Below are 10410 nucleotides of genomic sequence, written 5' to 3'. Positions count from 1 at the left end.
AGTGAGAGTGGGGTCATTCTCAGTGTGGGGCTCTGTGGTTTGGCCTTGGGAGCCTGGGCCCTACCAAGCCTGTGGCTCATTTGCCTCCCTCTGGAGGAATAACCCAGGGTCGGCTGAAGGAACAGCCCTGTTGCTCTTACCCTCATTGTTAAGGCTTTTAGGGAAAAGATGTGGTCTCTTTTTCAGGAACTCCTACTGCAGTCTTTAAAGCAGCCAAGAGCATGAAGCCAGTCCTTCTGATCTTCCAGCGCATTCGGGTTGTGATAGAGAACTATCCCTGCTCACTGGAGCCTCCGCTCGACCGAAAACGGACAGGGTGGAATGGTTTTGTAAAAAGGGAGGAAGATTCAGTTAAGATTATGACTTGGTGACAAAACACTTGAATTCTCATTTTGACTTGGATTTCAAGTGTGATTTGACAATGTGGGCGTGATGAAATAGTTTCTCTCTGTATTAACAATGCAAAACACAGAGTAACAAGTTAAAAAAGAATTACTAGGAGGATTTTATTGCAGAATTAACAGGAGGACTGGACAAAGCAAGAAAATGGGCAGGAAGCAGAGGGTACGAGACACAGCAGAGCTGCCTGCCTGCCGCTGGCTCAAGAGAAGCCTGCAGCACCACCCTGTCACTCACTGCCCGCCCCCACTCCATGGCAGATCACTTCTGGCTCAGCCTCATCTTTGGTCCCTCCCTTGAAATTTAGATTCCTGGTCATTAACACTCTACCATCTATTCCCAAATGCCACCCTTCATTTCCATCTTGAAATTCCTTCAGAGGAGAAAAGGGTGTTAAGATGCTAGACTTCCAAACACTAAAATGTCTAGCGTAGCACAGCACATTTTTGTCCCACCACACATTTCCTGCCTCATTCTGGAGCCTACCTGTCTCTGTCTCTGTCTTTGTCTCTATCTCTGTCTTTCTCTCTCTCTGTCTCTCTCTATATATCTATCTATATATATAAATTTTATTTATTATAATAAATTTTATTTATTATATACATACATTTTATTTATTTAATTTATTTATTATTACAATAAATTTTATTTATTATATATAGTAAATTTTATTTATTTATTATAAATTTGATTTGTTATATAAAATAAATTTTATTTACAAAATTTATTTATATTTAGCCAAATATATACAACAGAGTTTACCATTTTTGCCATTTTTAAATGTATCATTTGGTGGCATTAAGTACATTCACAGTGCTGTGTCATCATGCTCTATAGCAGACTAATTTCAGTCAAGTTTTTTCCTCCAGTGAATGTGGTCAGAGGAGACTGGAGGCAATCCTGTGGAAAGCCATGGAAAGTGACCTAGTGCAAGGAAAGATGCCTGGCTGCACCTTTTCATGCCATGCGGTACCAGCTGACAGACTGTATTTATAGAACAGCCACCCCTTTTATTACTACTGTGGCTTATCAGCACCTAGCAGTTGTTTTGTGTTGAAAAGTAGACTGTGCCCAGGTAGAAATATTTGGTTCAAATATGGCTACCTAACTTAGCACTTGGGTCCCTTTCCAGGGCCCATTAGTTTTTTCATAAATGATTCCCAGTGCAAAGTTAGGAAGTTGAATAAATTCCTAATAAATGAAATACTTTTCAGAGTAACTCCAATTAATACTGGAATTGTGGTAATTAGAAAATGAATTATTTGCTCACATGTTATCTGTAACTACATTCTAGACATCTTCATCACACTTATGTATAACCTAAGAAGAGACCCTCTGCCACCGTCTCTGCCACAGTTCTAATGTCACCTACTTTGCTTAAGAGCCTTGTCCACATACTCCTAGTAGAGAAGGAGCCTTCCTCGAGCAACAGCACAGCACGGTGGTGCAATGGATTCCATTGTTCCTAAGCCTTGGAAACTATATAAGCTAAATAATTTAGAGCCCTTCCATTAATAATATCCTTGAGATTATTATGGTTGTTCACATTTCCTGACCACATTAGGCGAGTTATCTACTCAGGAAGTAGATTTTATAATCCATCTGCTTTTATTTTTTTAAATTAGAGCTTTATAGTTATAGGTGGTAGTTGGGTTCAGCCCAAAATCCATCAATTTTTGTACAACTAGTTTAAAAAGAGAAATGGAAACTGTTAGTTGCAGAGCAGGCTGAACAAATGTTGGCTGCAGGGTAGGCTGAACACTGGACCCTCACCAGTCTGGTTCCTTTTCGCTTATTTGCCTCAAGTCTGAACACTCAACCCCACTCAAGATTGAACACTTGACCCTCACCTGTCTGTGCAACAGAAACCCACATCTGACCCCTGCCCCGTCTGCCTGAAGGCAGAAGATGACAACCTTAGCAACTACTGTATGGTCCAATCACTGTACGCCAACAAGGCAGCTTGCAGACCTGAAGACCCCATTAGATTTTGGCTGTAAAAACTCTCTCCTGCCGGGCCCCCCTCTCTTGCTCTCTCTTTCTTCTCTTTCTTTCTCTCTCTCTCTCTCTCTCTCTCTCTCTCTCTCTCTCTCTCTCTTTCTCTTTCTTCTTCTCTCTTTCTCTCCTCTCTCACTCTCTCTTTTCTCTCTCCTCTCTCCCTCTTTCTTCTCTCTTTCCCTTCTCTCTCTCTCCCTCTTTCTCTTCCTTCCCTATTAATCAGACACTACTGCAATAAAGATCTCTTGGTCGCTCTGAGTGTTGTAGTCACTTTCCTTTCAGAGACTGTTATGAGGGTGTGAACAAAACAGGGGACAGGAGGGTTGGTGGCCAGCCATATGATCTCCAGAAGCCCAGGGTGGTGTGAGTTCTCAGGGTCAGATAATTTATCATCCTGACTGGGGAGGAGGGATGGGAAGGGAGAGTGTGGAATTGGGTGAATAGGCAAGGTAGAATGGTTTGTGACAACAGAGAAGGATTCAGTTAAAATTCTCACTTGGTGAGGAAAAAAAATTGAATTCCTATTTTGACTCGGAGTTCAAGTATGACTGGACAATGTGGGGATGGTGCAATATTTTCTCTCTGTAAAATTATCATCAATGTTCCAAAAGAATTTCCACTCTTTGGTTTGGGTTGGTTCCGCATTGTTCATGATTGTTTGTTGAGGAGAGGGAATGGTGGGTTCTAATCTAAGGATTAAGTAGAATCCTTCCCCTGGGAGATGCACCTGTCTCCTGCCATTTTCAGAAGCAATAAATTAGGCCTTCTTTATACTCATTGGTTGATGATGGTGGCATCTCCCTGCAATCTCTTCCCATTTCCTTCTCTGCTGAGAATCAGCTATAGAGTGGAATAGGCAATTTTAGGGAGCTTCGAATTGGAATCTCTTGTGTGTTCTTACAACCTATTTTTCTTCCAGTTGGTGAATAGCTGGTAAACAAAAAGGCTTAAGTTACAGAGGGCTTAAGTCACAGATTAACTCCATTTCTGGAGCTGGTATCTCTCCAAATTGCCTGTCTTCTCCTTTCTAGGCTCTTGCTTTAGGGAGGTACAGAATTACAACTGAATGAGTTACCATGGCAATCTCTATACATTATATTTTAAATGTTCCACACCCTAGTTTGATTGCAGAGATTTTAATTAATGACTTCTGTGTTTTGGATAATAACATGCTTTTTAAATTAATGAATTGCAAACAGACAAAGGTAGTTAAATTGGTTTTGATTAAAAGATAGCTTATGTAGATATGCTGCTCAAAGAACAAAGCATTATTTCTTCCCAAATCTGTACCATGAAAAATACTGCTATTCACTTCTGTCATCACTTCTATCCTGGAAACCCACGACAGAATCCTCATAAGTAAGAAAATCTAGTGATGTTGGCTTTGCCATGTTGATATCTAAAATTGGCTCTTGCTGGTTGTCTCAGGATGCTATCTATGATTGGTAAATAATGAACTCTATCAGCTAGACATGGTGATGCATGCCTATAATCCTAGAGGTTTAGCAGTCTGAGTCAGGAGTATTGCAAATTTCAGGCCAACCTCAGCAATTTAGGGAGGCTCTAAGCAACTTAGCGAGATCCTGTCTCAAAATAAAAAAATTTTTAAAAGGACTGGGGATGTGACTCAGTGGTAAAGTGCCCCTTCAATCCCTGAGGAAGGAAGGAAGGAAGGAAGGAAGGAAGGGAGGGAGGGAGGGAGGAAGGAAGGAAGGAAGGAAGGAAGGAAGGAAGGAAGGAAGGAAGGAAGGAAGGAAGGAAGGAAGGAAGGAAGGAAGGAGGAAGGAAGGAAGGAAGGAAGGAGACCAAGGAAATGCTTAACATGTTTTTTGAGGGACACAACAAGGACAAAGCATAAACCTCTTCCATGCTATTTCACTTGCTTTGCAAACATATTCACTGGTTACAGGAAAAGTGCTTAGAACAGTGCTTGCCACTTTTTAGGCACTTGGTGCATTTCCATCAGCACTGTTTGCCTTTATATGCTGACTCTCGCACAGTGGCTGGCCATGTGAGGCCTGTGGCCTTCTCACCAGTTATATCCTACTCTTGATGTTCTCTGCTGTGAGCTCTTGATTCAAGTATTCACATACCTTCTTACCATGAAGCCTGGATGGTAACTTTTAAGAGGTTTTTTTTTTTTTTTTTTCAAAGAAACTTAATAAAAAGAACTTCACAACATTTGAAGTTGTAATCTTCTTTGGTGGTTAAAGTGAATGTAATTTGGGTTGTGCATGTCACTAGCTAACCTAAAGAAGCCATAAAGAAGTTGCATCCTATTGTCTTTAGAGTTTTTTTCCTAGTGTTCTCTAGACCCACTGGCATTTGTCCCATTGCCTCCATCCAAAAATGGTTTGGAATGGAAATGCACCTTACTGGAGGGTGGAGATGGCAAGAAGAGCTTTTTGCTGAAAGGTCAGATAATTCTGAGTGGGGCATTGGTCTAGGAGGAATAAAGGTTGAAACAATGAACAACAACAATTGCCTTAACTCTCCTCTTAAACTACAAATGGAAAGAACCTAAATACCGACAGCCATGACCCCAGCTTCCTGGGGTATTAGTTCCCACCACTCTCCACTCTCAGGCTCCTCTGACTTCTTCCACCCTAACACCTCAAAAGCAGCCTCTCCTCTCAAGAAAGGAAGAGTAGGAGAGCCCCTTCCTCTTGGTGTTTCCACCAGTCTTTGTGGATATTTTCTTCCTGGGTGTTGTAAGTTCTGGAAGAAGATAATGATAGTTCCAAAGCACTAGGCAAACTGGGGCCCAGTATCCAGAGCAGTTGTCTTCCTCAGGTGGGGACCTGCAGCTAAGGTCAACATGATATTTTTTCTTAGAGTCAGCCACCCACTTTCAACTCAGGGAAAGAATGTCTTCCATTGCCTTGACCTCCATCTTTCTCTTTGGATATAACAGGCCCCACTACCCATTCCTTTCTATCCAGAGCCATGCTGCTTCTTTAGAGAATCCGCTTAATTGTCAATGACTGTTCTTTCCCTTTCTGGGTGGGATGGTTTGTGCTAATGTCCCTCTTTAAATGATTATATCCCCTAGGATGGTCATGTTGTGGGAGAGTATTCAAGAAAGGGGTTCATTCCATCACAAGGCTAAGAGGGAAAATAACCCTTTGAGCCTCTAGCTGGGAAGGAGAGGAGGTTCATGGACTTTGGTGACAACAGGGAACTCTGTGGACAGGGTACATAACCCAACAGGTGCCTAGAGAATCTTATGCCTCTAAGTTCAACTACCTTCTTGGACATTTCAGTGCTTCATTGTTTCTCCAGAACGAAGAGGAGAAAAAAATGAAGGGGAGGATAATATGATTTTCCCTGACTTTGGAAACAATGGGATGTCTATTTTAAGACTTTTGATCCACATGATTGGCTTACTGTGGGAGGCCATCCTCGCATGTGATTTGAGTTACCTCCCTGTCTGGGTGAGAGGCACTTAGACACAGCTATGTTAGAGCTTTCCCCACCCTTTCCCAGGTCTGAGGGCTTGTCCATGAAGAGGCGTGTCTGGCCACTGCCCCGAAGACCCAATCTTCGCCCCTGACCTTGGGATGCTGCCCCTCTTAACCTTCATTGAATGGGATTTTCCCTTGAATTTTTTGTTCCCCAATAAAAGTCCACTCCCTGGCGTGTTCTCTCTGTCTCGCTAGTCTCTTCTGTAAACCTCGCTACAGCAGTAGGTGGCTGGAGGCGGGAGCTAGGAGAAGCCATCCAGGAGCTGGTTTTAAAGGTAATTAGAGTCTTGTCTCTTTAATTTAAAACTCCCTAGCATTTACTCATGAATCGAACCTTGTAAATGAAGCCAGCACTGGTCGCGTGGCAGAGCTTATCGTGGTAATGGTAATGAACATGATGCATTTATAACTTTTCCTAATGTTATGTTTATCCTTGTCTTTGACTTGCATCAGATGACAGAATGACTTTTACCTCACTTATGGAACATGAGCCCATGGAGAAATCCACAAGTGTCACTGACTTGCTCCTATGCAAGGGCTGGATGTTTGAGAAGCCATGTGGTCTGATGGGTGGCTCCACAGTTACCAGAGTAATTAGGCCCTAGGGAAGATACCATATAAAAACCTAATCCAGGCTCCACTGTTCTAGGATCTTGCAATCAAAGCTAACTATATGGGTAGCTATGTTGTGTCCTATATGGGACTACTGCTACATGCAAATTAGGTGAATAAACAAAGTAATACAACTACACAGGGAGTTCACACTGCCAGCCTACCTCTGCCTTCTTGCTCAGCCCCATCCATTCTTGTTGATGAATTTCCTCTGAAGATTCCAGTCCATGCTGGTCCACAGACCCCACCTACAACCACAGTCACATCTGTACAGCGAAGGCGATCCTGCCATGCCACCCTCTCATCCCAGGCCTAAGTGTGATGGAGAAGCAGGCAGATGAGAATCTGTGACTCAGACTGCCAGACCTTCCTCTCTGAGATCCGTTCCACATGGAAACTTGACAGGGGCCAGGAAGGAGGGCTCCCTAGTGCAATATCAATTCAGAGCCAAGCAGCAAAAAAGGGCTGGTAGCTCCACAGAGAAATGGTGTGGCAGATGAAGCCATTTGTTCCTTAATTAATGTAACAGCTGTAAGCAGTATCTCCCCACCCCCATAATCTTCCTAGCAACTCTGGTGGGTTCTACCTGTCTGTTGGCTGTTGGTGCTGTATGTTTCAAAGAATTGACAGTGTGATTTTGTCCCCAAATATACAGCACGCTTTATTGTGAATATTCACTTAATAAGAATTTAATTTGTGTGTGTGTGTGGGGGGGGGGGTGTGGTACTGAGGATTGAACCCAGGGCCTTGTGCATGCGAGGCAAGCACTCTACCAACTAAGCTATATCCCCAAACCCTTTTAAAAATTTTTGACACATTTTTTAAATGTATTTTTTAGTTATAGTTGTCAATATCTTCATTTATTTATTTATTTTTATGTGGTGCTGAGGTTTGAACCCAGGGCCTCATGCATGCTAGGCAAGCACTCTACCACTGAGCTACAGCTACAGCCCGAATCAATGGTTCTGATGGAAAGAACACACTCATTGGCTCAGTAGCCATACGTTACATTAATTTGCTCTAACATATCACATCTGGCACAGCACACTCAGAAGGGGCTACTATATGGTCGACCATGGCAATCTATTGCCATCCTCCAGGATCTGATCTTTGCAAAGTTTTGACAGGTAATTCAATGGAGATGTGATGGGGACTTCAACCCTGCACCCCTAGGTGTTGCCCAATTAATTTTATTAATTGCTGTCATCTCTCCTGGGATGCACTATTGTTTTTTTAAATTTATTTATTTATTCTAATTTGTTATACATGACAGCAGAATGCATTTCAATTCATAGTACACATATAGAGCACAATTTTTCATGTCTCTGGTTGTAGAAAAAGTAGAGTCACACCATTTGTGTCATCATACATGTACTTAGGGAATAATGTCCATCTTGTTCTACTTTCTTTTCTATCTCCATGCCCTCTCCTTACCCTTTCCTCCATGTTGACCTATTGAAAGTTTCTCCATTCTTCCCATGCTCCCTTCCCCACCCCATTATGGATCAGCATCCACATATGATAGAAAACATTCAGCCTTTGGTTTTTTGGGATTGGATTACTTCACTTAGCATGATATTCTCCAACTCCATCCATTTACCTGCAAATGTAATGATTTTATTCTCTTTTATTGCTGAGTAATATTTTATTATGTATATATACCACAATTTCTTTATTCATCCATCTACTGAAGTTTAAGGTCTGGTATAGTGATGCCACCTGCTTCACTCTTTCTGCTATCTAGGTTGGTTCCACAATTTAACTATTGTGAATTGTGCTGCTCTAAACATTGATGTGGCTGCATCCTTGTACTATGCTGTTTTTAAGTCCTTTGGGTATAAAACTCCACACTTTGTTTGAGTTTTGTGCATGGTGAGAGATAGGGATTTAATTTCACTTTTTTGCATATGGATTTCCAGTTCTCTGGATATAGACTGAGGAGAGGGATAGCTGGGTGAAATGGTGGTTCCATTCCCAGTTTTCTAAGAAATCTCCATACTGCTTTCCGTATTGGCTGTACCAATTTGCAGTCCCACCACCAATGTATAAGTGTACATTTTTCCCACATCCTAGTCAACACTTATTATTGTTTGTCTTCTTAATAGCTGCCATTCTGACTGGAGTGAGATGATTTGCATTTCTCTAATTGCTAGAGATGATAAAAATTTTTTCATATATTTGTTGATTGATTGTATATCCTTTTCTGAGAAGTATCTATTAAGGTCCTTGGCCCTTTTGTTGATTGGGTTATTTGTGTTTTTGGTGTTTAGCTTTTTGAGTTTTTTATATACCCTAGAGATTAGGACTCTATGGGTAAAAATTCACTCCCAAGACATAGGCTCTTTGTTCACCTCACAGATTGTTTCTTTTGCTGAGAAGAAACTTTTTAGTTTGAATCCATCCCATTTATTGATTCTTGATTTTAATTCTTGCACTGTAGGAGTCTTATTAAGGAAGTTGGGGCCTAATCCCACATGATGAAGATTAGGGCCTACTTTTTCTTCTATTAGACACAGGATCTCTGGTTGTATTCCTAGGTCCCTGATCCACTTTGAGTTGAGTTTTGTGCATGGTGAGAGATAGGGGTTTAATTTCATTTTGTTGCATATGGATTTCCAGCTTTCCCAGCGCCATTTGTTAAAAAGGCTATCTTTTTTCTAATGCATGTTTTTGGCACCTTTGTCTAATAAAAGATAATTGAAAATTTTGTGGGTTAGACTCTGTGTTCTCTCTTCTGTACCATTGGTCTACCAGTCTGTTTTGGTGCCAATACCATACTGTTTTTGTTACTATTGCTCTGTAGTATAGTTTATGGTCCAGTATATTGATGCCACTTGCTTCACTCTTCCTGCTAAGGATTGCTTTAGCTATTCTGGGTCTCTTATTTTTCCAGATGAATTTCATGTTTGCTTTTTCTATTTCTATGAGAAATGCCATTGGGATTTTGATTGGAATTGCATTAAATCTGTATAGTGCTTTTGGAATTATGGTCATTTTGATAATATTAATTCTGCCTATCCCAGAGCAAGGTAGATCTTTCCATCTTTTAAGGTCTTCTTTGACTTCTTTAGGGTTCTGTAGTTTTCATTGTATAGATTTTTCACTTCTTTCATTAAGTTGATTCCCAAATATTTTATTTTTCTTGAGGCTATTGTAAGTGGGGTAGTTTTCCTCGTTTCCTTTTCTGAGGATTTATCACTGATATACAGAAATACCTTTGATTTATGGGTGTTGATACTTTGCTGAATTTATGTACTAGTTCTAGGAATTTTCTCGTGGAACTTTTTGGGTCTTCTAGGTATAGAATCATATCATCAGCAAGTAGTGCCAATTTGAGTTCTTCTTTTCCTATGTGTATCCCTTTAATTTCTTTCATCTAATTGCTCTGGCCAGTGTTTCAAAAACTATGTTAAATAGAAGTGGTGAAAGAGGGCACCCTGTATTGTTCCAGTTTTTAGAGGGAATGCCTTCAATTTTTCTCCTTTTAGAATGATGTTGGCCTGGGGCTTTGCATAGATAGCCTTTACGATGTTGAGATATGCTCATGTTATCCCTAGTTTTTCTAGTGTTTTGAACATGAAGGGGTGCTGCATTTTGTTAAATGCTTATTCTGCATCCATTGAGATGATCATATGATTCTTGTCTTTAAATCTATTGATGTGATGAATTGCATATATTGATTTCCACATGTTGAACCAGTCTTGCATCCCTGGGATGAACCTCACTTGATTGTGGTGCACTATCTTTTTAATATGTTTTTGTATTTGATTTGCCAGAATTTTATTGAGAATTTTTGCATCTATGTTCATTAGAGATATTGATCTAAAGTTTTCTTTCTTTGTTGTGTCTTTATCTGGTTTTGGGATCAGGGTGATACTGGCTTCATAGAATGAGTATGGAAGTGCTCTCTCTTTTTTCTGTTTCATGGAATAATTTG

General features: G+C 40.7%; 1 non-coding gene across 1 annotated transcript; it reads right to left on the bottom strand.

The window, feature by feature from the left end:
• Nucleotides 1-7349: 7349 nt before the first annotated feature.
• On the bottom strand, nt 7350-7422 carry Trnaa-agc (transfer RNA alanine (anticodon AGC)). Its single transcript has one exon. It is a non-coding gene; the product is annotated as a tRNA-Ala (tRNA).
• Between the last annotated feature and the right edge of the window lie 2988 nt (nt 7423-10410).

This window comes from Marmota flaviventris, chromosome 2 (genome assembly GCF_047511675.1).
Source record: "Marmota flaviventris isolate mMarFla1 chromosome 2, mMarFla1.hap1, whole genome shotgun sequence".
NCBI lineage: Eukaryota > Metazoa > Chordata > Mammalia > Rodentia > Sciuridae > Marmota > Marmota flaviventris.
This window is presented reverse-complemented; position numbering and strand designations above follow the sequence as displayed.